The 26,171-nt window shown below is 42.6% G+C and overlaps 1 protein-coding gene across 6 annotated transcripts in view; it reads right to left on the reverse strand.

Annotated features, from left to right (window-relative positions):
* Positions 1–13,836, reverse strand: part of PRDM2 (PR/SET domain 2) — a 119,356-nt gene extending 105,520 nt beyond the window's left edge. For 5 of the 6 annotated variants that reach the window (XM_047723579.1, XM_047723574.1, XM_047723571.1 and 2 more), the window contains exon 1: positions 13,776–13,836. The gene's annotated coding sequence lies outside the window, so the exon portion shown is untranslated. The remainder of the gene's footprint in view (positions 1–13,775) is intronic. The other variant, XM_047723577.1, reaches the window with a different exon arrangement.
* Positions 13,837–26,171: the final 12,335 nt, after the last annotated feature.

The raw sequence follows: 26,171 nt of genomic DNA on the forward strand, positions 1-26,171 counted from the left end.
TTACTCCTGCCTCCCCTTAACTTATGTGTCAACCACTGTTTTCAAAGTGAGCAGAACAATCCCAGCCCTCTCACGGGGAGAGGCCACAATAAACCAATCAGTAAAATGGGCAGGTCAGGTAGCCAAAGTGCTTTAGGGAAAAACAGAAGTGGTAGGGAAAGAGGGAGATAGGAAATACAGTCTCTGTCTCCCTACCTGGGACTCCAACACTGTGGTCAGAGAGGACCTCAGTAAGAAAGGGACATCTGCGAGGCGCCTGGGTGGCTCAGTAGGTTAAAGCCTCTGCCTTCGGCTCCGGTCATGATCTCAGGGTCCTGGGATCGAGCCCCGCATCGGGCTCTCTGCTCGGAAGGGAGACTGCTTCCCTTCCTCTCTCTCTCTCTGCCTGCCTCTCTGCCTACTTGTGATCTCTGTCTGTCAAGTGAATAAATAAAATATTTAAAAAAAAAGAAAGAAAGAAAGAAAAGAAAGGGACATCTGCATAAAAGCCAGAAGAAGAACTGTGGGCCAGGGAGGGTCTGAGGAAGGAGCATCATGAGGAAGTGAGAAACCCTATTCGGCGGCGTGCCTGGGTGTTTGAGGGAGGGCAAGGATGGTGACAGGGGCACAGTGAATGAAAAGGAAAGTAGAGGAGGTGATTCAGAAAGGTGTGGGGGTGAAGTAGGGATTGGGGGGGGGGGGCAGATAAAGTATGGGTTTTACAAGGTAAGCACTGTTCACCAAAACAGCTAGAGCTTTTCCTGATGGAAAGCCACTGGGAGGCTCAAGGTGGCACACATAATGTGACTTAGGTTTAAAAGAGACCATAAGGGAGCAGGGTGGGGGCAAGCAGACCTCTCAGAAGGCCAATGCCCCCAACTAGGCAAGAGATGGTGGCAACTTGGCCCATATAGTAGAAGAGAGGGGAGAAGTAATCAGATCCTAGATATACTTTATACACAGAGCCCCCAAGATTTGCTGCCACAGTAGATGTTAGGTATGAAAGAGGAAGTCAGAGAGGACACCAAGACTTTTATCCTAAGAACACCAAAGGATGGAGCTGCCATTTTCTTTCATCAAAGGAGGTACTGCCTCCTTCTTCCCATCTGCTTGTCATTGCTTTTTTCCCCTTCATTTAACACTTTCCTCCTTTCCTTCCTCCCCTTTTGTGGCTGCTGGCTCACAGGCACAATTCAAACAACTGAGACACCATGGCATCTGGCCTCTAATCCCAAAGAACTCAAAATTTAAAGTACTTACAACATTTTAGTTTTTCATTTGTTATCTCGATGAATCTTGTTTTTTCTTAATAAAAAGTGACAACAAATAATTCAACTTGTTAAATAATTAATAACTTCTCTGACTTTCTGCACTGTCGGTTCCCTCTTTGTTCTAATAGAACACACTCACCATTTCTTTCCATAGAAAATGATCTTAACATCTTTTTTTTTTCAACGGTTCGCTACATACATGTATGCTTGGACTCTTCTCTCCATCACTTCTAACTAATCCCAACTGCCAAAACCAGTCTCCAGCGCGTCATTTTTTTTTCCCTCTCTTGACTCACAACATTGTCAGATTATTTATCTAAAATATTTTACAAGGTCAAAAGCACTGCAAATCCAACACTGACTTCTCAGATGTTATTTTAAAAAATTAAATCCTTTATTAAACTATATGAAAAACAAGGGATGTTAAACACAAGAAATGAGAATCTGGCAGTGCCTCTCAAGAGAAGACCACTGCCTTTTGGACTGCACAACCACTCCTCGTCAGTCCCTTCTATTACAGCCACCTAGCACTGCCCTGAAAAGTCAAGGCCTGCAGTGCCTCTGATCATTTTGAAAATAAAAAATACCTAAACACCTCCCCAAATAACTTCCCAGCTGAGAACCTCTGAACTATAATCATCATGTAACTTACTGGGATACCACACTATATTTTACAGCAACTCTAGATTCTAAAAGCTGTTACTCAAGGAACTTCCCGAAGATTCCGCCGGCAGTGCAAACCCCCTGTGAAAGCCGCCTAGAATCCTACATATTTTCATATTAAGTGTTGCTCTCAACAGCACTATTTTCACATACCTACTTAACTAATATACTCAAGGTCCAAGTTTTATCACATGTGAGAACCAAAACTAACAATCCTATTAGTGTGGAGGCAGAGAGGAATCTTTCCAAACCTATCACTGAAACTTAATAATGCCATCAAACTTAAAAAAAAAAAAAAAAAAAAAAGCTAAACAGTTAAGTGCCTCTGGTTTTCCAATAGCAAATACTGAAAATCTTAAAATCACCAAGACTTCTTTCCTGGCTTATGCCTTAGTTTCTTTTTTCAATTTCTATACCTGACCAAACCACCTTGAATATACACATCCCTTCCATTCCAGCTTGCTGACATTTATCAAATAAAGTACAGTAGGCAGATACACAAATTTAGAGCATGTGAATTTTTATCACCTACTACACTTAGCTAATAGCACTCTTTTTTTCTTTTTAAGATTTTATTATTTATTTGACGAGAGAACAGGAGAGCACAGGCAGGGAGAGTGGGAGAGGGAGGAGCAGGCCCCCCACTGAGCAAGGAGCCTGATGCAGGGTGGGATCCCAAGACCCTGAGACCAAAACCCAAGCCAAAAGGAGCCACTTAACTTACTAAGCCACCCAGGTACCCCAATATAGCACACATTCTTAGAAAAGTAAGAGCATGGTCCTGATTTTACATATCTGTGGCTTCAGTAACATGTACATACTTAACTTTTCAAGATATTAATTCCAAATTCTAGGACAAATCATCCTTACAAATATTTAAGTTAATAATATAAAAATGATTTGATTATACATGACCAGTATCAATACAGCAACAATAATTAGGGTCTTTATTCCAATACTGGTTTCTTAAAGTGTCAAGACAACCTCAACAACTGCGAGGCTACTGCCTCCTGACATGGAGCTCCAGAGACCAGAGAATGGAGAGAGATACACAGGATACCCCAGCCCCTTAGTCAGAACTGTCCAGGAGCCCCCCGCATCTCTCTATCACTCATCCTCTGAGATAAGGCAGATTAAACTAAGGACAGACACAAGGTAATGCAATACACATAAGAGGTTAAATAAACTGTCACATCTGCCCTTTGCAGACCTGTAAAATCTACAAAACTGTATGAGAAGCAAAGTAAAAGCAACGGCAGATTCTTTAAGATTAGTTTAAATCTAGAAAGAAGGGAGAGAATTGGGAAGATAATTATTTGATCTGATTTGTATATTCACTTATAAGTCACTGATATTATTTTCCAATTTTTCTTCTGGGTCAGTTAAGCTCTTTTGGAGCTTTCTGGAAAATACTTAAATTTGCAACATTCAGAGTCACTGGAAATAAGAGAACTGGTATGGTAAATCAAAATGTAACAGATCATAAATGCACTAAAAACATGGACTAGATGTGAGGCACCTGGGTGGCTCAGTGGGTTAAAGCCTCTGCCTTCGCTCGGGTCATGGTCTCGGGGTCCTGGGATTGAGCCCCGCATCAGGCTCTCTGCTCAGCAGGGAGCCTGCTTCCCCCTCTCTCTCTGCCTGCCTCTATCCCTACTTGTAATCTCTGTCAAATAAATAAATAAAATCTTAAAAAAAAAAAAAACATGGACTAGATGCAAAGAAGTTTTAAATATACCAATCTGTGAAAGAATTCTTAGAAAGTTTATAGCCTACATAAGAAAAGAAAAATATTCTGAAACGAATCACAGCGTAGAGTAGATCTTTTATGGTAAAGAAGCATCTTTACAGCAATCACAGAGATGATTAAGCTTTTAGTGGAGCAGCTGTACAGTGTTTAACACTGATCATAACTTACTCTGACCAAAAGAATCTTGCAATCCAGAAACTTCTAGAAAAATAGTAAAAATATCTAAACTACACCAACTTCTCAAAAGCAGTTTTTATTAACTTACAAACACAGCTAGCATATTTGTGATTAAAAACTACCACTCATAACTCCTATCAGAAGAATGGAATCGCCAAATTACAATCTATAAACTCTAGAGACGAATAATGAAAACATTTAGCACTTACTCAGATTAAGCAAAAACATGTAATTCATGAATACGGAATCTACCCAGGAATTTGTTAAATGCAAAATCATTCATTTTCCTTTTCTAAAATAACAAACACAATTTCACAAAAATAATCTAGAACATCTAGTTTCACACTAAAAAATATACCCCAACTCCCATTGTAAAAGGCAGACTATAGGGGCGCCTGGGTGGCTCCGTCGGTTAAAAGGCAGACTATATTACCAAACCAAATAAGCGGAAAGGCAAAATCAAACCTGTTGTGTTTATCATTTTAAGAATAAAGATCGTGTGCTTGTGTGTGTGTGTATGTGTATGTGTATAAAGAGAAAGAGACTGAGAATACAGCAAAGATTGGGAGGGTGTGAACTCTCGCTTCTCAAAACCCAACGCTCACGTCTCTCCCCCTCTAGAATGATTTCCACCCAAGGCAAAAAGGCGACTGTACAGCAGAATATATCACACAGAGGAATTTCCCTACCTGCAAAGTAAGTGAGGGGATCCGAAGAATAGAAAGCTCACACATAAACCCATCATTTCTCCCATTTCAATACAGCAGTTTCCCCCTAGCAGCCCAGAACACCGCGGACAAATATCCCAGGGCCCGGTTCTCCAAATTCTTGGAACAGGGTGTCCTGACACAAACCTGATAAGGAAGCAGAGTCCAGCAAATTTACTCCAGGTGGGAGAATCTGATCCTGACAATAGTTTCCACACAATGGAGGCAAAAAAACAGAAAGTAGATTGTTCTGAATGGCTTCAGAGGGGCAGAAATCCAATGAGAAAATGAGGTTGGTTAGAACTTCTGTTTAAAATACATAAGTTGGGGTGCATGGGTGGGTGATTCAGTCAGTTAAACTGAGATCAGGATCTCGGGGTTTCCTGGGATGCGGCCTGGGGTGGGCACTGTGCTCAGCACGGAGTCTACATCAGGACTCCCCCTCTCCCTTTATCCATCCCCCCCTCAAATGAATAAATACATCTTAAAGAAAATACATATGTAAGTTTACATCAAAAAAGAATGTTAAATAAGAGATCTGCAGACTAGGAAAGTACTATAAACCCAAAGTTAGACTGGCATTCTAAGGGTTTTTTCCTTCCCTTAGAATATCTCTACAGAAAAAAAAAAAAAAAAGAAAGAAAGAAAGAAAGAAAAGTTTTTCACACAATACTGCTTCAAGCAGCCATTAACAAAGAAATGGCTTAGCAATCAATGTACAGCAAAAGCTGATTATTTACCATTTACGTGGTTCGTTATGGACATCTATTTAAAAAATGCTCTCCTTTCTTCTGATTAAATTTACACATCTACGTCATTATATTGCACTGAACACAGAACTTATTACATCATAAATTTCAGGTTTTGTTTAGGGTTCCTATAAAAATTCCCCTCAATTAACCCCACTATTAAAAATACTCAAGTTTTTGGGGCGCCTGGGTGGCTCAGTGGGTTAAGCCGCTGCCTTTGGCTCAGGTCATGATCTCAGGGTCCTGGGATCGAGCCCCGCATCGGGCTCTCTGCTCAGCAGGGAGCCTGCTTCCTCCTCTCTCTCTACCTGTCTCTCTGCCTGCTTGTGATCTCTCTCTGTCAAATAAATAAATAAAATCTTTTAAAAAAATAAATAAATAAAAATAAAAATAAAAATACTCAAGTTTCTCCAAAGAAATTAAAACATATTACTTTCATGTTAACATGTTACTCTGATACTCCTCCTCAGGGCACTAAAAACAAAAGTATCACTGTCGGGGCACCAGGGAGGGCTCAGTCCGTTAAGTGTCTGCCTTGGTTCAGGTCATGATCCCAGGGTTCTGGGATGGAGGCCCAAGTGGCACTCCCTGCTCAGCAGAGAATCCGCTTGTCCCTTTTCTTCTGCTCACTGCCCCCCATGTGCATGCGCTCCCTGACTGTCTCAAATAAATAAAATCTTTAAAAAAAAAAAAAAAAATGAATCACTGTCAATTTTCTTGAAGTAATTCCACCCAATCAAAATACCCTTCAATTAAGAAGTTAATTTCCTTTCTTTATTTTCAAGACTAGTTGGCAAAAAGTAGAGATGTAAAAATCCACATGAAAAGCTGGGTGGGCAGGAACACGAATGCTCTCCGGCCAGTCCCAGCTCCATGAAGAAAACTGTGCCCCACTCAAGAGCTGTAGTACAGCTCAACTCCCCTCCCTCCCACTTCAGTTTAACCAACCACTACTGTCCATTCTGCCAAAGGGCATTCTAGGCAAAGAACTTCTATAAAATGATAAAATGACACTTTTCTGATATTTTCCCATGTTAGACATGCAAAAACTTCAAACTATTTTAAAAGGAAAATTGAGTCAGTTATTTCCTAACACTCAAATGTCAAGCTTCCGACTCAAACACAAAATTTCCAAAGCAAGACACCACATGGTCATTCATTTCACAATCCGCCAAAATAAAATGAATTCTCAGCTGACCCCTTTGAGTTAATGTTTCTCCACTGGCGTTGCCAATACAGATGTCACCTTTGTGATTAAACATTTAAAACTGAGAGATTTTCAGGAATCCTACAATTCTGAATTTCTGAAATTCAGAAATTTCCTGAGATTCTGAAAATCTGAAAAAAATTCCTGAAAATCTGAAATTCTGAATTTCCTTTAAAAAAAAAAAGGAAGAAAACTTCTGCAACATGGCGCCCAGCTCTGGGCACTCAAGTATTCATTTTCTCAAAGACTCTCTAAGCATCAACAGAGTCACCTTACTAGTGGCTGGCTGCTCAGAGCTTTTTTGATTCTTGCCTACAGGATAAAATACGTAAGAAAACTCAACCTCCACAAACTATACATAAATGACAAGGCTTCCTGAATTCACAAGTGAAGAACCTAAAGCAAAATTGGAAGTTATCCCAGACAGACTGACAACTTCAACTATATTTTGCTAAGATCCCAGGCACACTTCTGTCGCTACAAGATTCAAGGTCTTCTCCCAAGAGTTTATTAAGGTATTTATTATCTTGGTAGGGAGTGACTCACTCTAACTAAAGTCTGAGGTGTAGGGTCCACCGTCTAAATATGCAAGTCCTTCTGTCCTCAAGAGCATTTTAACATAACAGCAACACCCACTGCTTGTACAGCACTGTCCATGTGTTGCTCTGCAGTTTTAGTAGCTTTAGAACCTATGTAAGTTTTTATTTTTTTAAGGAAAGCAGGATTCCAAATAAAGAATTTGCAGTTCTTCTTTCAAGGTAAAGATACATGCCTCCCCACTTACGAAAAAAGATTGAAAGGCTATCTCTTGGTACCATCAGTGGTAAACCAGAGAGCGTGACTCAAGTGAGGGTCCGTGCAGAGCAGCAGGAGGTTAAACAGGTCAGTTCTAGAGGAGTCTGAGTCCCAGGTTAAATGCAAACTTGCCGGCTGGGCTCCCCATTTGTCATACGAGCAGTCATTATTCTACCCATCCCCCACTCCGGACCCACCACAAAAGCCCCAAAGGTCTTTAGGGAAAGAGGCAAGAGGACTTACTTAAAGGCAGAGCCCATGAACACGTGCCTCAACGGGGAGACCAGGACAGAAGCCTGATTTCCCGCCTGCTCATTAGGAAACCAGCTTTGGCCACCTGGGATGAGCAACACAGAGCCACAAGGAGGTTCTGACTGAGGAATGCCACAAATGAAACAATGTGGAACAATTTAAAAAGATGAAATTGACAGGAAAGAGTGAGGTGTGAAAAGGGAAGCCAGAGAGACCAGAGAGACCAGGCAAGTCTGTTAAGAATTTGAGATGATAAGAGATAGGGGCATAAGGGTGTGAACCACAGGTAACAGCTGAAAAGAAACAAAAAACAAAACAAAACAAAATGACCAACACTACACAAGGGAAGAATGGATAGATCGTGTTCCAACTGAACAGGCAGTAAAAAGAGATGGTGAAGAGGCAATGTAACTGCAAGAATGAATGTATTTTCAAGATAGAGCAGCCAGGAGCAGGGATGGTATTTAAGTGGACGGTGGTGAGCTCCATTTTAGACTTTGGGGAGAACAGACATCCACACGGAAAGCTGCATCCATCAAATGGAAAAAAAACAGTCCTAGCACAGACTGCCTTCAAAGCTGGGGACGGAGATTTAAAAGTCTGCAGCCGCAAGGGGGTGCCTAGGGAAACTGCCAAAGGCAAAAATACCCAGAGAGAAGACTAAGGATTTGGCTTTGTGACAGTCATGGAAGGGACTAGAGAAAACCATGCCCCCTCCACCACCTTGGGGAGGGCAGGGGGACCAAAAAGCCTAAGGACTCAGAGGTGATTTGGAAGGCTTTCTCTCAGCAATAATTTTGCCACGCTACCCCTCAGGACTTGTTGTATTAAGAGAAGTAGCTAAGAAAAATGCTATTAATATTTTTGAAGAAACCTACAAGTATCAATTGCTTTCATATTCTTTATCGATCCGTCACAAAACATCCTGGTGAAAGAAAGAAGTAATCATTGTCCCCACTTGACAAACAGGAAGAGGAGAGGATAACTGAGCCACTGCCAGAAATAATTCAGCCCCTGTGGTGATCTGTGATATGCATTATTCAGTACATTGAGGCAGGGCGCAATTAAATTACTAGGGGATTGCACGGACACAATATTTACCTCCCAAAACAAGTAAACTGACTTGCTCAACGTCCTCTAACAAAGACTAACAGAGCTTCACAATTAAAAATCTAAATTTATCCCAGGGACCCCCTTCTTAAAACTCCCATTTTCAGATGTACTTTAAGGTCTTTGGGAAAGACAGTGAAGTCCCTAAAATAAGCCCCACTGAGTGAGAAATGCTTAGAATGTCATATTTACATTGTTATTCCAAATTATGCTTAATTTATACTGTCTTAATAACCCCTTGGGTAATGCGCAGGATTCATACTGAAGTATGTAAGGGTTTGGTGAATCTCTGATTTCTTTTCAGTTTTAACAGCATCATTTAAATTACTTGAAAATGCCATAGAGTTTTCCCACCAGAGTTTAATGTAGCCTTCGTGGAACTACTTATATGCACATGTAAAAGCTGTAGGTTTTACCAATTCCCAGAAAGGCTGCCCACAGTAATCAAACTAACAGTTGCACTTAGCTTTACATATTTCAGGCAAGCTGTGCCAAGAAGTAATTTAGCTCTTTCAAAGCAAAGCCTATCAGAAGATTTATTGCAAGAGCTACAAAATATTCTTTTCACCAAAATGGCTGGCAAACATATAAGTAATTCGGTGAAACCTCCTTTATTGCATGTTCCAAAAGACTAATAAATGAAACACAGCATAGGTATGACTTGAACCAAGACTCCCAAGAATAAATACTATACAGTACTGAGAAAAATATTATAAGTGTATTTCACTCCAAATGAACCAGATTTACTACACACAGTAACTAATTCATGCTCGGGGGAAGTGGGGGTGGGGAATGAAAGGCATTCCCTTTACGAAAGAATATTTAAATGACACATACATTCATTCCAGTGAAATTCAGCAGGTATTCTGTAACTGAGAAAGCCACCCCATTACCAAATGCAGTCCAACAGCACATCTCTTTTCTTATGTTCTACTTATCTACTAACTTCTAACTAAAGATCACTTAATCCACAATACAAATTCAATCCACACTATCTATACTTTTAAAAACTACAAAGAAAGATGTGACAGCCTACATTTCCTCTGCCCACAGGAAGTTGCGTTAATGATGCATGTGTGCCACGAAGATCAATAGTGATCTTTCAGTTAGAAACTTAACATAAAGTTAAAGTTAGATAAGCCTTCAAAAGTATACTATTTCCTCGGGACAAATTCATCACTTTCAGTGAACTGGTAGGAAGAAAAGGAAGGAAGAAAGGAAGAAAGGAAGGAAGTGAAAAAGGGAGGGAGGGTGGGAGAAAGAGAGCGAGAGAGAACGAGAGGGAAATAAAGGGAGAAAGAAAGGAAGGAAGGGAGGGAGAGAGAGAGAAAGAAAAAAAAAAAAAAAAAAAAAAAAAAAGAAAAGATCTTAGAAAAACTAGTCTGGCCTCTACCACCAATCTTCAACGGGTTGCTTCACGGAGTATCAACGTCCAGAAGACAGTTGTTTCTGTGCTATTCAAGTACAATAGGCCACAAGCTTACGTGAGTTACCTTGCATCAACTCTATACAAATTTATTTAAATCCGTAACAATTTAACCAAATACAGGCAATGTTGATCCTATGCCACGCAAACTCCTTCATACTCTCCAGGTTATCTCAACTTGCTTTATCTCTTGCCACAGAAGTGCTGAAAGTAGACGACTCAAAAAGATCCTAAAGACACACACCGTGGGGCGCCGGGTGGCTCAGCCGGTTAAGCAGCTGCCTTTGGCTCAGGTCATAATCCCAGGGTCCTGGAATCAAGGCCCATGTGGGCTCCCTTGCTTAGGCAGGAGTCTGCTTCTCCCTCTCCCTCTGCCTGCCACTCTGCCTACTTGTGCTCTCCATCTCTCTGTCAAATAAATAAATAAAATCTTAAAAAAAAAAAAAAAAAAGACACACACAGGAAGGGACCACTACAGGCCAGTTAAGTCCATTCTCCCCCTTCATGGTGGACTTCATGTAAACCAGAGAGTCTAGTCTTACAGTTCTTTGACTAAAGAGAGTCTACAGACTGCTTCACTGAGTCCACCATCCGGTCAGATGGGCCTTCCTTGAATGCAGTGGTTGAGAACTGGGTCCCCACCAGGGGACATCTGGCAATGTCTGGAGACTTTCTCAGTTGTGCAGATTACGGGGGATCTCACAGGTAGAGATAAGGGACGCTGCCAAAAATCCTACAGTGTACAGGACAGCCCCCCAAACAAAGAATTATGCGGCCCCAAATGTTCATCGTGCCAAGGCTTAAGAAATCTACTTTAATGGAACCTAAATAATGCTCTCAGTAATGGAGTCCATAGCCTTCAGTCACTCTAGGAAGATGATTTTAGCGGCTCTAATTATAAACTTCTAACTTCAAAAGGAGAGAGCCAGACCTCCAGCCAAATGCTAGGAGTGACAGTGCAACCTATGGGCACCACACAAACCACAGATTGCTGGCCACACGTCAGCAGTATCAGTAATAATGACTGTCAGGTAATGTCCCCGTCATCTGGAAACTCCCCGTATCTATACATCGCCACACAAGTCTGATGATCTTCCCCCACTGTCCACCTACTCCCTTTTCACTCCCACTATGGAGTTCTCTCATGCAGCCCACAGGCTTTTTTTTCCTCTGCCTGAGTATTAAAAATAGCATGAAAAGCAAGTTGGAAGATGTGAAAATAGTAAATAACCTGAGGTGCTTTCCATCCCGGAAAGTCTATGATTTAACAGGACTTAAAAGGTTTGTAAATCAGATCTGGAACTTGAAGAGAGATCGGCAGCTTAAAGAAAACAGTGCCGTGAATAAATAAACATCTAACGTAAAATAACCATCAAAAGAGTACGTGTGCAAATAGATATATATGTACATGGAACTGCACAGACCCGGCTCAGGGAGAAGAGAATAAAAGGAGCTGAAATTGACTGCTGCTTCTTATAACTGCACTGACAGAAAAAATACATATTTAAACGCTCGCTAGGAGACAGAATTTACATGTCCACGTATTTTTTTTAAATTACAAAACTTTAAAATACACAACAGGAAAACCTAAACAGATCTTAATGAAAAGAGAATTTCAGGCTATAGAAACCTTACTGATCAATATGGAATTGGTAAATAATGGCCCACCCATATATATTACACAGCCACTAAAAATCACATTGACGAACACTTCAGGGCATGAATATATACCCCCAATATAGAAAGAAGATAGGTATGAATAATACACACAATGATATCAATCCTGTATAAAATATAAACACATAGAAGTGAGTAAATTTACATAAGAAATACATGCACAAGAGAGACAGGCAGGTGAAGGAGGTATGCCAAAATGTTAACAGTGGTTATTTGAGGACTGGGAAGATCAGGGCTGATTTCTCTTCTTCTCTGTGCTTTTCTCCATGTTCATATTGTCCTACAGTGAGAATCATGTTATGTTCTGTACTCACAAAATGAATAGATTAAATTTATACTGTACTGTTTCTGGAACTGTCCACGAAATTGGAAAAAACACATCTGAATATGCCAACTTTTCAATTAAAGAAACCACCTTCCGAATCAAGAAAAGCGAAGTTTCACTGAGTGTTACTATTGTGTGTCTGGTATTTTCCTAAACACTACAACATATTAACTTACTTAAATCAAACCAAAAAGGACACAGAAAAAGAGCCCTGGAATAAGGGAAGCTGTGAACCATCTCTGTCTCACTGTGAACTGCAATCTCAGTTTCTACAGACTGAAATGAGGGGGTTTAATACGATGATCTTTAAAGGTCCTCTCCAGGCTACAATGAGAGTCTACAAATGATGAATATGGTTGAGTAAGTGTTTGTAAGGAAGCTTCTAGAGAATGATGGGGCAGCTGCAAGCCATCTCAAACACAAAACCCTCTATAAAAGAACATAATTACATGTCTCGGTTCCTCCTCAATATTTGTACAACAAATTTCATGACATGTTAAAAAAAAAATGTTGGAGGCCCACATTTTCCCAATACTTGGCCATAACTGATCAATGGGATAGGAAGTCTTGTAGGGGAGGTAAAAGATTTCACGGAAAGGTTGCGCTTCTGGCTCAGTTATCGTTGCTTTTAACAATAAACCTGTAATAAACAAAAACTTTATGAAATATTTTAGTCGTGTTCTGGGGGCGACCATTTCAAAGGTCTGATTAACGGGGCCCAAAGGCCGACTGGAATTCACCAAAAGGCGTTCCACTTGTGAATTAAAACCAAAACCCCAATACAACACTGAATGGAAAATGAGGGGCCAGCACGAATCCCCTTTCTTAGGGGAAATTACAGCTGCGTAGTTCAAGGAATTTGGGCTTCCCGGTTAAATCGCGGGATCGTTCCCGAAGCTCACAGCCGGACAGAAGGGGCCCAGTCGTGGCTCCGCGGTTCACGCCTGGGTCGGAAAGAAGCACCGAGGTCTGGGCATATCCTTGACCTCTTAGGGATACTTCGCGTCTCCCTTGCCACCGTCAAAAACAGGTCCGTAGGTGTCTTTAGGAGCAAAATTAATACATAAGTGCAACGTCTGCTAAAAACAAAAACACCGTTGGATCTGCGATGGAAGCACTAAAGGAGACAATTTCCAGGTCGGAACCGCACAAAAACTATTTAGGAAACACAAAGACGCAAGGCACAAAACAAATTAAGAATGCGAGTGTGAGAGACACACTCGGGCGGAACACAAAAGAGAAGAGCGTCAACGACTGGAAACTGGCCCGGCCCTGGGACCCCGCGTGCATCCTAGCCGTCCGGGGACACGGGGACCGGGTGGACCGGCAGCCGCCGCCCGGCCTCGCCGCGCACACGCGTCTCCCTGGCGGGGCGCGCGGCGATCCAACGGCCACAAAGCGAACCGCACAACTTCGCCGCGGCGGGCCCCAAGGTCGGCCCGGGAGCTCGGGCGCGGGAGGGAGGAGCGAGGAGCCCCGGCGGCCCGCGCCCGGCTCCGGGAGCCCCGCCCGCCCGGGACGCCGCGTCCTCGGAGGGGGCGCGTCCGTCCGCCCGCCCGCCCGGCCCTGCGCGCCCGGTCCCCACGGGTCGCCCCCGCCGCCTCCTCGTTCTTCGCGGGCAGCGACGGGCGTCCCGGCGCCGAGCCCGCCGCCGTCCCGGAAGCCGCCCGTCCCGGCCGCCCCTTACCTGCGCCCGCCGCGCCCCGCGCCTCAGAGCGCCGAGAGCCGCCGCCCGCGCCGCCGCTGCCGCCGCTCCGCCCGCCCCGGCGTCCGCGGCCGCGCCGACGCCATCTTGGCTCCTGTCGGAAGTGACGTCGGGCGGCGCCGGCCGCGGCCCCGGGACCCCGCACGGCCCGCACCGTCGCCGAGGGCCGCGACCCCGGGGCGCGCGGCCCCCCACCCCCGGGTCGCACACGCCCGGAAGACCCCGGGCTGCGCCGCCGCCCTTCAGACTCGCGCTGGCGGGGACACCGCGGACCCCGGTGGCAGGCGCCCGCGGCTCGCGGCGACCAGTCTGACCGCACCAAGGGGTTGGAATTCTGCGCGGTTCAAAGTTACTACGGGAATCCGCAGCCTTCGGAGGAAGAAGAAAAATGGGCTCATCTCTGAGTTCCTGTCAGATAAACATACGTCCCATTCTTGGCTCATCTTCGAAGGACCAGTCTAGCGTCACCCAAAAAGCTCAAGCGCCAAGAGGGCAGATGCACCTGGTTTTATTTGCTTCTTGAGGGCGCACGAGCATTTACTGCCCCCCCCCCACCCTGTGCCTAGCCCTGTTCTCGGTGCCCCAGCCACGTCAGACCCAGAACGTGACCTTGTCCTTGTCCTGGTGGGACTAAACTGTGAACAAACAAGGGAGCAAATCGGTGGCTTGGGTGGCTAGGAATAAACACTGTCGCGGAGGAGGACAGCGCTGAATGGAGACATGGCTGGCAGGCGGCTGGAAAGGAGGCTGGAGTCTGGGAGAGGGAGAGTTGGGGGTTCTCACGAATGGGTGGTATCGAAGGCAATGAGCGCTTGAAAATAAAATTATGCCTGAGAATGAAATCGGGAAGAATGAAAATCTAATGGGTAACATTAGGCTTCCGTGGAAAGGACCCATCCTAAAGAAGAGACATTAAGTGAGAGGCAGGTGTGCAAGTCCATTTAGGTAACTGGGGTTTAATCTTAAGAAAACATGGTGTATATAACATATACCATGTTAATATTGCAAAGGGTTGATAAAGCCAACGACCCAGTCCATATAATTAAACAAAATCAAGATAGGGACGCCTGGGTGGCTCAGTTGGTTAAGCGGCTGCCTTTGGCTCAGGTCATGATCCCAGCGTCCTGGGATCGAGTCCCACATCCGGCTCCTTGCTCGCGGGGAGCCTGCTTCTCCCTCTGCCTCTGCCTGCCACTCTGTCTGCTTGTGCTCTCTCTCTCTCTGACAAATAAATAAATAAAATCTTAAAAAAAAAAAATCAAGATAACTTCATCAGAGTAAATTTCATTAAGGCCTTAAAAAGTGACAGGGTCAGCACAGAGCCTATGGAAGAAAAAAAAAAAAAGAAAAATCAAACCTCAAGGATTTTCTTTTTTCTGCTATCGTTAGAGGGAAAGAGAGCCTAATCTGGAAGATACTCCTATGCATGTACCTAAAGCAGACATCAGACTTTCTATCACTTACCTAAATCAATGCCCTGGAACAGGATCCATGCATTAAAATTATCTGGAATATCTGCAAAAAAAAAAAAAAAAAAAAAAGAGAGAGAGAGATGAGAGATGACCCCCATTCCATCCACAATTAAAACACCGACATACAAATCAAAATTTAAAAAAACAATCTCTGTGCCATCTGGCATTCAACAGAATGCAAAGGAAAATAAAGGAACATCAGGTTAGAAGGAACACGGTGACATATAGTAGACATACATTAGATAACATCATGCCAAGACGTGTTTGACAGAGTAGTCAGTGGGCTCCTTCCATCGTTAATCTGAAATGACTGGGTGTATTAGTTTCCTGTTGCTCTTGTAACAAGTTACCATAAGCTGTGCAGCTCTAAACACCAGAAATGGATTCTCTCACAGTTCTAGAGGCCAGGAGTCCAACATCAGTATCACTGGACCAAAATCAAGGTGTCAGCAGGGCCACATTCCTGCTGGAGGCTCTAAGAGAGAATCATTCCTTGCCTCTTCCAGCTTCTGGTGGCTGCCAGCATTCATAGGCTTATGGCCACATCCCTCCAGTCTTTGAGGCCAGCATCTTTAAATCTCTCTGCTCCACATCACGTTCTCATCTATCACTTGTGCTCAGATTTCCATCTGTGTCCCTCCTCTGAGGATATATGTGATTGCATTTCGGATCCACCCAGATAATCCAGGATAATCTCTCCATCTCAAAATCCTTCACATAATCACCTCTGCAAAGACTTCTTTCCATATGGGAATTAGGATGTGAACAAACCTTTGGGAGCATTATTTAGCCTGCCACACTGAGTATATCCTCTGCTCTCCTAAATTACCCCCTAATCAACCTCTGCATATTTTCCCTCTGTATTTTTCTTTTTTTTTTTTAAGATTTTATTTATTTATTTGACAGACAGAGATCACAAGTAGGCAGAAAGGCAGACAGAGGGAGAGGGAGAGGAAGCAGGCTCCCTGCTGAGCAGAGAGCTTGATGCAGGGCTCGATCCCAGGACCCTGGGATCATGACCTGAGCTGAAAGCAGAGGCTTTAACCCACTGAGCCACCCAGGCGCGCCCCCTCTGTATTTTTCTTGAGCGTGTTAATGTTTTTCAACCTGCGCCACTTCTCAGGATAGATATTACATTTATTTTACGAACTTAACTGAAAAAAGATGCTGTCAAGAACACAATGTAGTTTCATGAGTGTTTATTATCTGTCTGATGTGCTAAATATTACTCTTTTGCCTTCTTGAAAACATAAAATATATTGCTAAAAGATGAGGGAAGGAAATTCAACATTTTCATCATGTCTCATGGACAATTTCTATATTGGGATGGAAGTATAAAATGCACTCTTTGTCTAAATCAATAACATGAATGAAGCTCCACTGTCTGCAGGTACATCTAGTGTAGGTTCTGACCCGTTTTGTATTTGGGGGTGCGGTACCCTTCCAAGGGACATATCATCATTCACCACAACATCCCAGGACGCAGAATTGTCTGGCACATGGTAAACACTAGATAGATGTTTTTAACAGGGAGAAAGTCTTCTCTCTGGCTGGGTTACAGCAAGTATGTGTGGACCAAAGACATAGTGCATTAAAAAGATAGCATATGGTTATAATAGGAACCACAGAACTTCTGCTCAGCAGAGCAGCCAGAAGATCTACAGCAGTGCTCCTAAAAAGATGAAAGATTTTACAACCAAGATTAAAGAATTTACAACACATCACCAATGGGAATGTCAGTGGGCTTAAAATTCCTTGAATGGGGGGTGCCTGGGTGGCTCAGTGGGTTAAGCCGCTGCCTTTGGCTCAGTGGGTTAAGCCGCTGCCTTCGGCTCAGGTCATGATCCCAGGTCCTGGGTTCGAGCCCCGCATCAGGCTTTCTGCTCAGCAGGGAGCCTGCTTCCTCCTCTCTCTCTGCCTGCTTCTCTGCCTACTTGTGATTTCTCTCTGTCAAATAAATAAATAAAATCTTTAAAAAAAAAATTCCTTGAATGGTAACAGTAGTGATTCTCCACTGGCTTCTACTCGAGGTATTTTGCACGGACTGTCTTATACAGCCTCCAGTCAACCCTGTGGGGTGAGAACTATCCTCATTTTACAACTGAGGACACCGAGGCCAGCAAAAGTTCAAGAATCTGCCCAGTGAGTCACAAAGCCGGGTTTTCAATCTAGACAGTTTAGCCACCTCTTAAGCTGCAGACTTAACAAATAAACTCTACTCCCCACACACACGTGCACACACTAGAAAGCCCGAGAGCTGGTTTGGGTAACTCTCCCACTAGATGGTTTCAACTAGTTGTTCCTGAACCCAGATACTTGCGGTAGGAATTGGGATGTGCCTTTTCAGTATCAGCATAAGGAGACCATTCTAAGTAGTCCCCCTGGACTGTCTGGCAAGAGCATTTCATGATCACGGGGAAAGAGAACTGGGTGTCTGGGGCAACGGCATCAGATGAACTCACATTTTGTCCAAGAAACACATCATTTACTTTGAACAAACAAACGAACAAAAAACACCAAAAAACAAAAACAAAAACAAAACAAAAAAACAAAAAACCACACCTGTGTCTCCTTTCCTGGTGTGAACAGTTTCCAATGAGACAAACAACAGCAGCCATTTTGCAGACTAAGAAGCAAAAGCACAGATTGTAGAGGGGCATAGCTGTTCACTTCCAGAGACAAGACTCAAGAACCTGTCCCGTGTCAAAGTCCATGATCTGTCTACTGGCTGTTGCTTCCCAGTCACCGAGGAGCCCTTAGCACTACAGTCTCTGGGCACTGCAGAGAACACAAAGGGACAGAGCCACCATCCCTGCCCTCCAAGAACTCGGCTCTAGTGGAGCAGTCTGAGCCTGCTTACAAAAGCACCACAGAGCACAGTGTGAGAGCAGAACAACATCGTTACTCTCCCTGCGTGCTCCGTCTGGGCTTGCGTCCCATTCCTCTTTTATCGATATTACTTTAAGGCAACCTACTGAGTGCAAGAAAATATCTGCTAATCATACATCTAATAAGGGATTAGTATGCAAAATATATAAAGAACTCATACAACTGAAGAGAAAAGAAAATTAAAAACAATGGGCAGAGGATCCGAATAGATATCTTCGCAAAGAAAAAAAAAACGGCCAACAGGTGCATGAAAAGATACTCAGCATCCCTGGTCATCAGGGAAATGCAAAGAAAACCACTGAGAATGGCTATTATCAGAAAGACAAGAAATAACAAGTGTTGGTGAGGATATGGAGGAAAGGGAACCCTCATGCACTGTTGGTGAGAAGGTAAATGGCCTTAGCCACTATAGAAAACATTGTGGAGGGTCCTCAAAAAATTAAAATTAGAACTACTATATGATGCTGCAATTCTCCTTCTGGGTATTTATTCAAAGAACATGAAAACACTAACTTGAAAAAGCAGATGCCCTCTCATATTTATTGCAGCATTATTTACAATCACCAAGACCTGGAAGCAACCAAAGTGTCCATCAGTGGATGAGTGGATACATATGGGTATCTACCTATTTCATTAGTGTATGATACATATACCACATTCTTTCTGTATCTCTATTATGTAGTATATGTAACATAGTATATGTTATATATAATGTTAGATATTATATATAACGATATGTTATATAACATAATATGTAGACAGAGTTAGAGATAGATAGGTAGGTAGATATATCTTAAAGGTTCTCATCACAAGAAAAAAGGTCTGTAACTATGTATGGTTGATGGAGGTCAATCAGACATTGTGGTGATCATTTCACAATGTATGCAAATATCAGTTCAGGGGAGTCTGGGTGGCCAGTGGGGTAAGCCTCTGCCTTCGGCTCAGGTCATGATCTCAGAGTCCTGGGATTGAGCCTCATATCAGGTTCCCCGCTCAACAGGAAGTCCGCTTGTGTCTGTGCCTCTGCCCTTTCCCTGCTCATGCGCGCTCGCTCTCTCTCTCTCTTTGCCTCAAGTAAATAAATACTTTTTAAAAAATACCAAATCTTTATTTTTAAAAACATGGAGTGTTGGGGAGGGGCCGGACAAAAGTAAATGAACTGAGATTTTATAACAGTTGTGGTTTGTCTAATAACCTGTCCTAGAATGAAACAACAAAGAATCATGTACAAAGAAAAAAAAGAGGAAAAAAACCCAATGCCAAGATACTAACATTTTAACGAAGTCAAACTCATGATCCCCTCCAAATACGTGTATTCTATCCTATGAGAAAATTCAGAGCGCTGTTTCTAGATTTTTCCATCGTACTTCTTACACCACACATTTAGACCCAAACTTACTAATAAATCTGTTTAAAAGTTCAGAATGTGCTGTGCAGAGGTGCCCAAGTGGCAGTGTCCGCTCCTGTTTCTGAGCCCCTGTATAACAAGCTCAAAGGCCGATGCCGTTTTGTCCTAGAGATGACAAAGGGAGGTTTATTACAGTCTTCATTTTCCTTGAAGGCAGAATTAATTCACTAATACACCACCACAAGACCATGAATAAAACATCTAGGTTGGCAGCAAAAACACAGAGGGAAAATATTTTTCAGCTGGAAATAGCAAGCAGCACACGAAGGAATAGAAGATAAATCGGGTACAGAAATAGGCAGAAAGCATGGAGGCGGCGAAGCCCCAAGCCTGCCTTTGTTTCCCCAGATTGAAGCTCCTGTGTGCCCCTTTACAGGGGTGCCTATGGACGGGTTAGCCCATCCTCCCTGAGCAGACGGTAATTCCTTCATCTGCCGCCTGAACCAGGTGCCGCGCTTCTCACTGCCCCCACCCCTGTTCTGGAAATGCCTTGCTCTCTGTTTTTCCCCAGCTTGCTCTTTCTCTGGAATTTACCCATCACCCCTCATCTCCTCCGTCTGAATTTTGGGTCTTCTCGGAAGCCGGTGTTGTGATAAAATTTTCCATTAGGAATCCTAGCAGATTCCCAGGGCTGCCTTAACAGAGTACAGCAGACACGATTCCTCCAAGCAACAGACATGTAATGCACAGCTCCGGAGGCCGGATCTCTGAAATCAAAGTGCTGGCAAAGATAGTTGGTTCCTGCCAGGGGCTCTGAGGGACAATCTCCCCCACGCCTCTCTCCTAGAGTCTGCTGATTGTCTTGGTGTTCCTTGGCTTGTAGACACATCCCTCCAAACCTGCCTCCATGCTCCGTGGCCGTCTTTTTCTTTTTCTTTCTTTTCTTTTCTTTTTCTTTTTCAGGGATCATGTGTTAGTGATTTTTAGTCCAACTCCTTTTTCTTTTTTTTAAAGATTTTATTTATTTATTTGAGATAGAGTGAAAGAAAGAGCAGAAGCAGTGGGGTGGGACAGAGGCAGAGGGAGAAGCAGTCTCCCCACGGAGCAGGGAGCTGGACTCAGGGCTCAATCCCAGGCCCCCAGGATCGTGACCTGAGCCAAAGGCAGACCCTTAACCAAGAGCACCCAGGCATCCCATCTCAACTGTTCTTGTTTTTGTTACATTCCCTATCCCCAAAGCCTCTTTAGACATTTCTTTCAAATTGCCCCCCTCACCATGAAGTGTTAATATCCCAGATACCCTGTCTATCTGTTTTTGTCCTGCGTGTATATCTGCGCTTTGTACTCTGCGGAGGTACTACAGCCATGGTCACGGAAAAGCAAACACGTGTTTTAGCTGAGAATAGACTCATCTTTTAGAGAAGATTACAAACAGCTTTTTTTTTTTTTAAAGATATTTATTTATTTATTTATTTATTTATTTGACAGACAGATCACAAGTAGGCAGAGAGGCAGGCAGAGAAGCAGGGTGGGGGGAGCAGGCTCCCTGCTGAGCAGAGAGCCTGATGCAGGGCTCGATCCCAGGATCCTGGGATCATGACCTGAGCCAAAGGCAGAGGCTTTAACTCACTGAGCCACCTAGGCACCCCTATAAACAGCTTTTTAAAAAATTATAGTAAAATACCCATTACATAAAATTCACCATTTTAACTGTTCTTAAGTGTTTGGCTCCGTGATAGTAAAAACATTCACGCCGGTGCGCAGGCATCTCCATCATCCATCCACCTCCAGAACTCTTCTCTTGGTCCCAAACCAGAACTCTGCACCCTTGAAAATATCACTCCCCCTTCTGCCTCTCCCCTGGTCCCCCAGAAACCTCCATTCTATTCTCTGTCTTTGTTAATTTGACAGCTCTATACCCCTCATGTAATTGGAAGAATCAGACAGCATTTGTCTTTCTGTGCCTGGCTTATGCCCCTGGGTGTCACAGCCTCAGGGTTCATCCATGTCGTAGCAGGTGTCAGAATTCCTTTCCTTTTTAAGGCTGAGTAATAGCCCATTGTGTATGGACCACATTTTGTTTGTCCGTTCATCTGTCAGAAGACACTTGGGTTGCTTTCCCTTTTTGGCTATTGGGAGATGCTGCTCCAAACACAGGTGTATAAACACCTGTTCAGGATCCTGCTTTCAGTTCTTTTGGGGATAGACACCCAGGGGGGTGATCCTGGATGTTTCATTTTTAAGTTTTCGAGGAACTGCCATCCTGTTTTGTTTTTTCTTTTCTTTCTAAAGAGAAAGAGAATTTGAGAGAGTGAGGGGGCAGAAGGGCAGAGGGGGAGAGAGAGACTCTTAAGCAGGCTCAAGAGTTGGATGTTTAACTGACTGAGCCTCCCAACTTTATACAGTAGCTACACCATTTTACATTCCTTCCAAGTGCACAAGAGTTCCAATTTCTCCGCACCCTTGCCAAAACTTATTATTTTCTGTTTCTTGGATAGTAGCCATCATAATGGGCATGAGTGGTATCTCAATGTGGTTCTGATTTGCATCTCCCCAGTGATTAGGGATACTGAACATCTTTTCATGTGTCTATTGGGTGTTTATATATCTTCTTTGAAGAGATGTCTGTTCAAGTTCATTGCTCATTTTTTAGAAGTTTTAATTTAAATTCCAGTACAGTTAACATACAGTGTCAGGGGCGCCTGGGTGGCTCAGTGGGTTAAAGCCTCTGCCTTCAGCACCGGTTGAGATCCCAGGGTCCTGGAATCGAGCCCCGCCTTGGGCTCTCTGCTCAGCAGGGAGCCTGCTTCCTCCTCTCTCTCTGTCTGCCTCTCTGCCTACTTGTGATCTCTGTCAAATAAATAAATAAAATCTTAAAAAAAAAAAGACAGTGTCATGTTAGTTTCAGGTGTGCAGTAGAGAGCTCAGCACTTCTGTACATCACCCAGTGCTCATCGTGACAAGTGCCCCCCTTAATCCCCACCCCCTAGTGCTCCCATCCCCCCACCTGCTCCCCTCTGATACCATCAGTTTATTCTCCATAGTTAAGTGTCTGGTTTTTATTTGTCTCTCTTTCTTTTTCTCTTTTCTCCCTCTTTGCTTCATTGCTCAATGTTTAATTGTGCTAGCTATTGAGTCGTAAGAATTATTTGTATATTCTGAACATTAACTTCTTATCAGATACATGATTTGCAGATATTTCTTCCTATTCTTGGGTTCCTTTGACTCTGTACATCATTCGACTCTGTACATCTGTATCTTTTAATGCATAAAAGTTTTTAATTTTGATGTGGTCCAATTTGTCTATCTTTATCTTTTTTTTTTTCTTGGCCTGTGCTTTAGGTGTTAGAGCCAAGAAATCAGTGCCACATCCAGTATCATGGATTTTCCCCCCTCTATGTTTTCTTCTTCTTCTTCTTTTAAAAAGCTTTATTTATTTATTTATTCATTCATTCATTCATTGATGAGAGACAGAGAGAGAGGCAGAGGCAGAGGTAGAGGGAGAAGCAGGGTCCCCGCAGAGCAGGGAGCCCGATGCAGGGCTCCATCCCAGGACCCTGGGATCATGACTGAGCCGACGGCAGAGGCTTTAACCCACTGAGCCACCCAGGTGCCCCTATAAATAGCTTTTAAATATCAACTCAGCTCCCATGTATCTGTTTCAGCCTTGGAAATTTTGGGGTGTTCTGTTTTGTTGTTAAGAATTTATGGCCAAGAATTTTAAAATGTTTTATAGTTAAGATTCTGTATCCCACCAGAACCAATTTTTGCCCCTATAGAGAATGTGTAACTCAAACTAATAATATCCTGATTATGAGAAAAAAATTTCATTAGTAGAAAGGCTGAATACATTGATTAAAATAGGGCTGTTGTATCCATAAGATATCATTTCCCCCAATTAGTTTTACTAATGAATGTTGTTCATGCCAAATTGCTTTTCATTATAAGATCAGGATTGTGCTTTATTAGATCCAAAGAGACAGCATGCCCCAAAATGAACTAAAACCCCCCAAAAGGAGGGGCACCTGGGTGGCTCTGTTGTTAGGCATTTGCTTTTAATACCTGGGATCGAGCCCGCCATTGGGCTCCCTGATCCGTGGGAAGCCTGATTCTCCCTCTCCCACTCCCCCTGCTTGTGTTCCCTCTCTCACTGTGTCTCTCTCTGTCTAATAAATAAATAAATAAAAATTAAAAAAAAAAAAAGCCCCCAAAAGGAGAAAACCAAACCTCCACTTTCTCATATTTTGATTACCTAATCTAAACATATCAACAAACTCAGGCTGCGTTTGGACCAGAGAGGCACCTTCCCTCTTTCTAGATGTATCTCCTGATGGAAGGCATAAAGATAGCAATATGGAAAGCTTAATATTAATCATACTCTTTTTGTGTATTCTACTCTGAGAGCAAATGTCCAAAAAAGTTTACTAGCAAGACTGAAGCTTCATTAATATCCTTTTATGCCAATCAGGAGAGAGACAGAACCAAGCATGAGGGCACCGCATGCCCCAGGCAATGTTTTTCAAACTTTCTCTTCTGATACGACTGAAATTAGCAAAAGACATTCCTATGAGTTGTTTCTTACTTAACCAGGTGGAATCACAAACCACAAACCTCAGCCACTTTTTATAGTTGAGTGTGATGGAAGGTTATGACAATAGTTGCAGGTGAGCAAACAAATGTTTTAGCAGGGAATAAAGTAAGGCGTTGTGCAAGGTATTGCATGGGTCCTACATGTAAACTTGACTCCTAGGTTCCTTTTAAAAATATTTGTTTTAGCCTCTGAAGTTATTTTAGTATTTTGTCTTTGTTTTTAAGAATTTGTAGTTAAGGATTATTTTTTTTAAGGAGCTATATGACCTTGGGGTTCCAGGGTGGCTCAGTCATTAAGTGTCTGCCTTCGGCTCAGGTCATGATCCCAGGGTCCTGGGATCCAGCCCCACATTGGGCACCTTGCTCAGTGGGAAGCCTGCTTCTCCCTCTCCCACTCCCCCTGTTTGTATTCCCTCTCTCGCTGTCTCTTTCTCTCTGTCAAATAAATTTTAAAATCTTAAAAAGAAAAAAAAGAAATTGTTACAAATTCTCCCCCGGAGTTGGAAGATTTCCAAATAATAGAATAGGAGTTGACTTGGAAATAGCAAGAAAAATAATGTTCTCTAAATCTGCAATGTCTATTTTAAAAGTAGTTTTTATTCTAAAAACAAAATTATAAGAATGGTATGTACAGGATTAGTAAATATTGTAATGGTGTTTTAATCTTTTCTGGGTTCACTGAATTCTTTCCTGTTAAGATTTCTGAGAAAAATATATAAAAAGAATGCCATTAATGGATTCATTTATGTATTTCTATTCCACCTCACTTTTTAAAATAATACAGGTGGGTGACACTTGTGCATACAGTTAAAAATGGATAAAGAAAACAAGGTGGAAGGAAAAAAAGAGGTGAGAGTAACAGAAGTTTCTGTGAAAATACCTCAACAACATCTTTATGGTTGAAACATAGAGCGTCTCCTACACCTGATATAAATAAACAAATATGTAAATACACACACACACATTCATAGATATCTATCTCCCTACAGTGTGAGCCAATAGGCAGGAAATCCAGAAAAACCTATGATCCAGATGAAATCTGACTGCAGTCTGCCGAGGAATTTCTTCTTCTTTGTGGAGACCAGTCTTTTTCTATTCAGGCCATCAACTGGTTGGATGAGGCCCACCCATTCTTAGACCCACGCATTCCATAGGACCCTCCCTTATGGAAGGCAGTCTGCTTTACCCAAAGTTTACCAGTTTAAATGTTACTCTCATCCAAAAGAATCTCATCCAAGTTGATACATACAATTAACCATCACAAAGATAGAGTAATACTATAAAAAAGAATCTGATCTTCATAAAACTAATATTAATGGCAATGTAGCATTGGTACCTAAGTATTTTATAGTCATCTTAATTAGATAGAACGTTCAGGTAGAATTCTTCTTTTCTGTCAGCAACTTTTGTGTAAGAGGCCATGCCTTTGGGTAAACTTGGATTTTCACAAATGTACAGTAATTCCCCTTAAAGGGTAGCACTAAATGCTGTTGAGTCTTCCGCATTTAGTTGTACTTTTTCTGTGCATGTGAACTTCTGAGTGAAGACTAATCTTATGGAAAGGGAAAAAAAGATGTACTTAGGCAAAGAAAAGACAAGCTCAATCGTGTTTATAGATCTTTTATATCTCCGTGTCTTTAGCTGTATATTAATGTGTGGCATTTGGGCAAGTCCTGACACGAAGTCTGAGAACTTCTGTCACTGCTTCGGTACTGCTTTATAACATATATCATTTAGTTTTAATATAAACATCTTTAAAGAACATTATCAACCAATAGAAAGAAACGTATTTCTACTAAAGCACCTCCAAATTCCTAGAGGAAAATACGTTGTTGTTTCAACATACACACATAAACACACACACACACCCACACACACACACACGTACTGGGGAAAATATCATATGAGATTAAATGTGAAAGCAAAAAATAAGAATACAAATATAAATTCGGGGTCCTGGCTGGTTCATTTGGTGCAGCGTGCGACTCTTGATCTCGGAGTTGTGGGTTCAAGCCCCACGTTGGGTATAGAGATGACCTAAAAGTAAAATCTTTAAAGAAGATACAAATATGACATCAA

This window comes from Lutra lutra, chromosome 4 (assembly GCF_902655055.1).
Source record: "Lutra lutra chromosome 4, mLutLut1.2, whole genome shotgun sequence".
Classification (NCBI taxonomy): domain Eukaryota; kingdom Metazoa; phylum Chordata; class Mammalia; order Carnivora; family Mustelidae; genus Lutra; species Lutra lutra.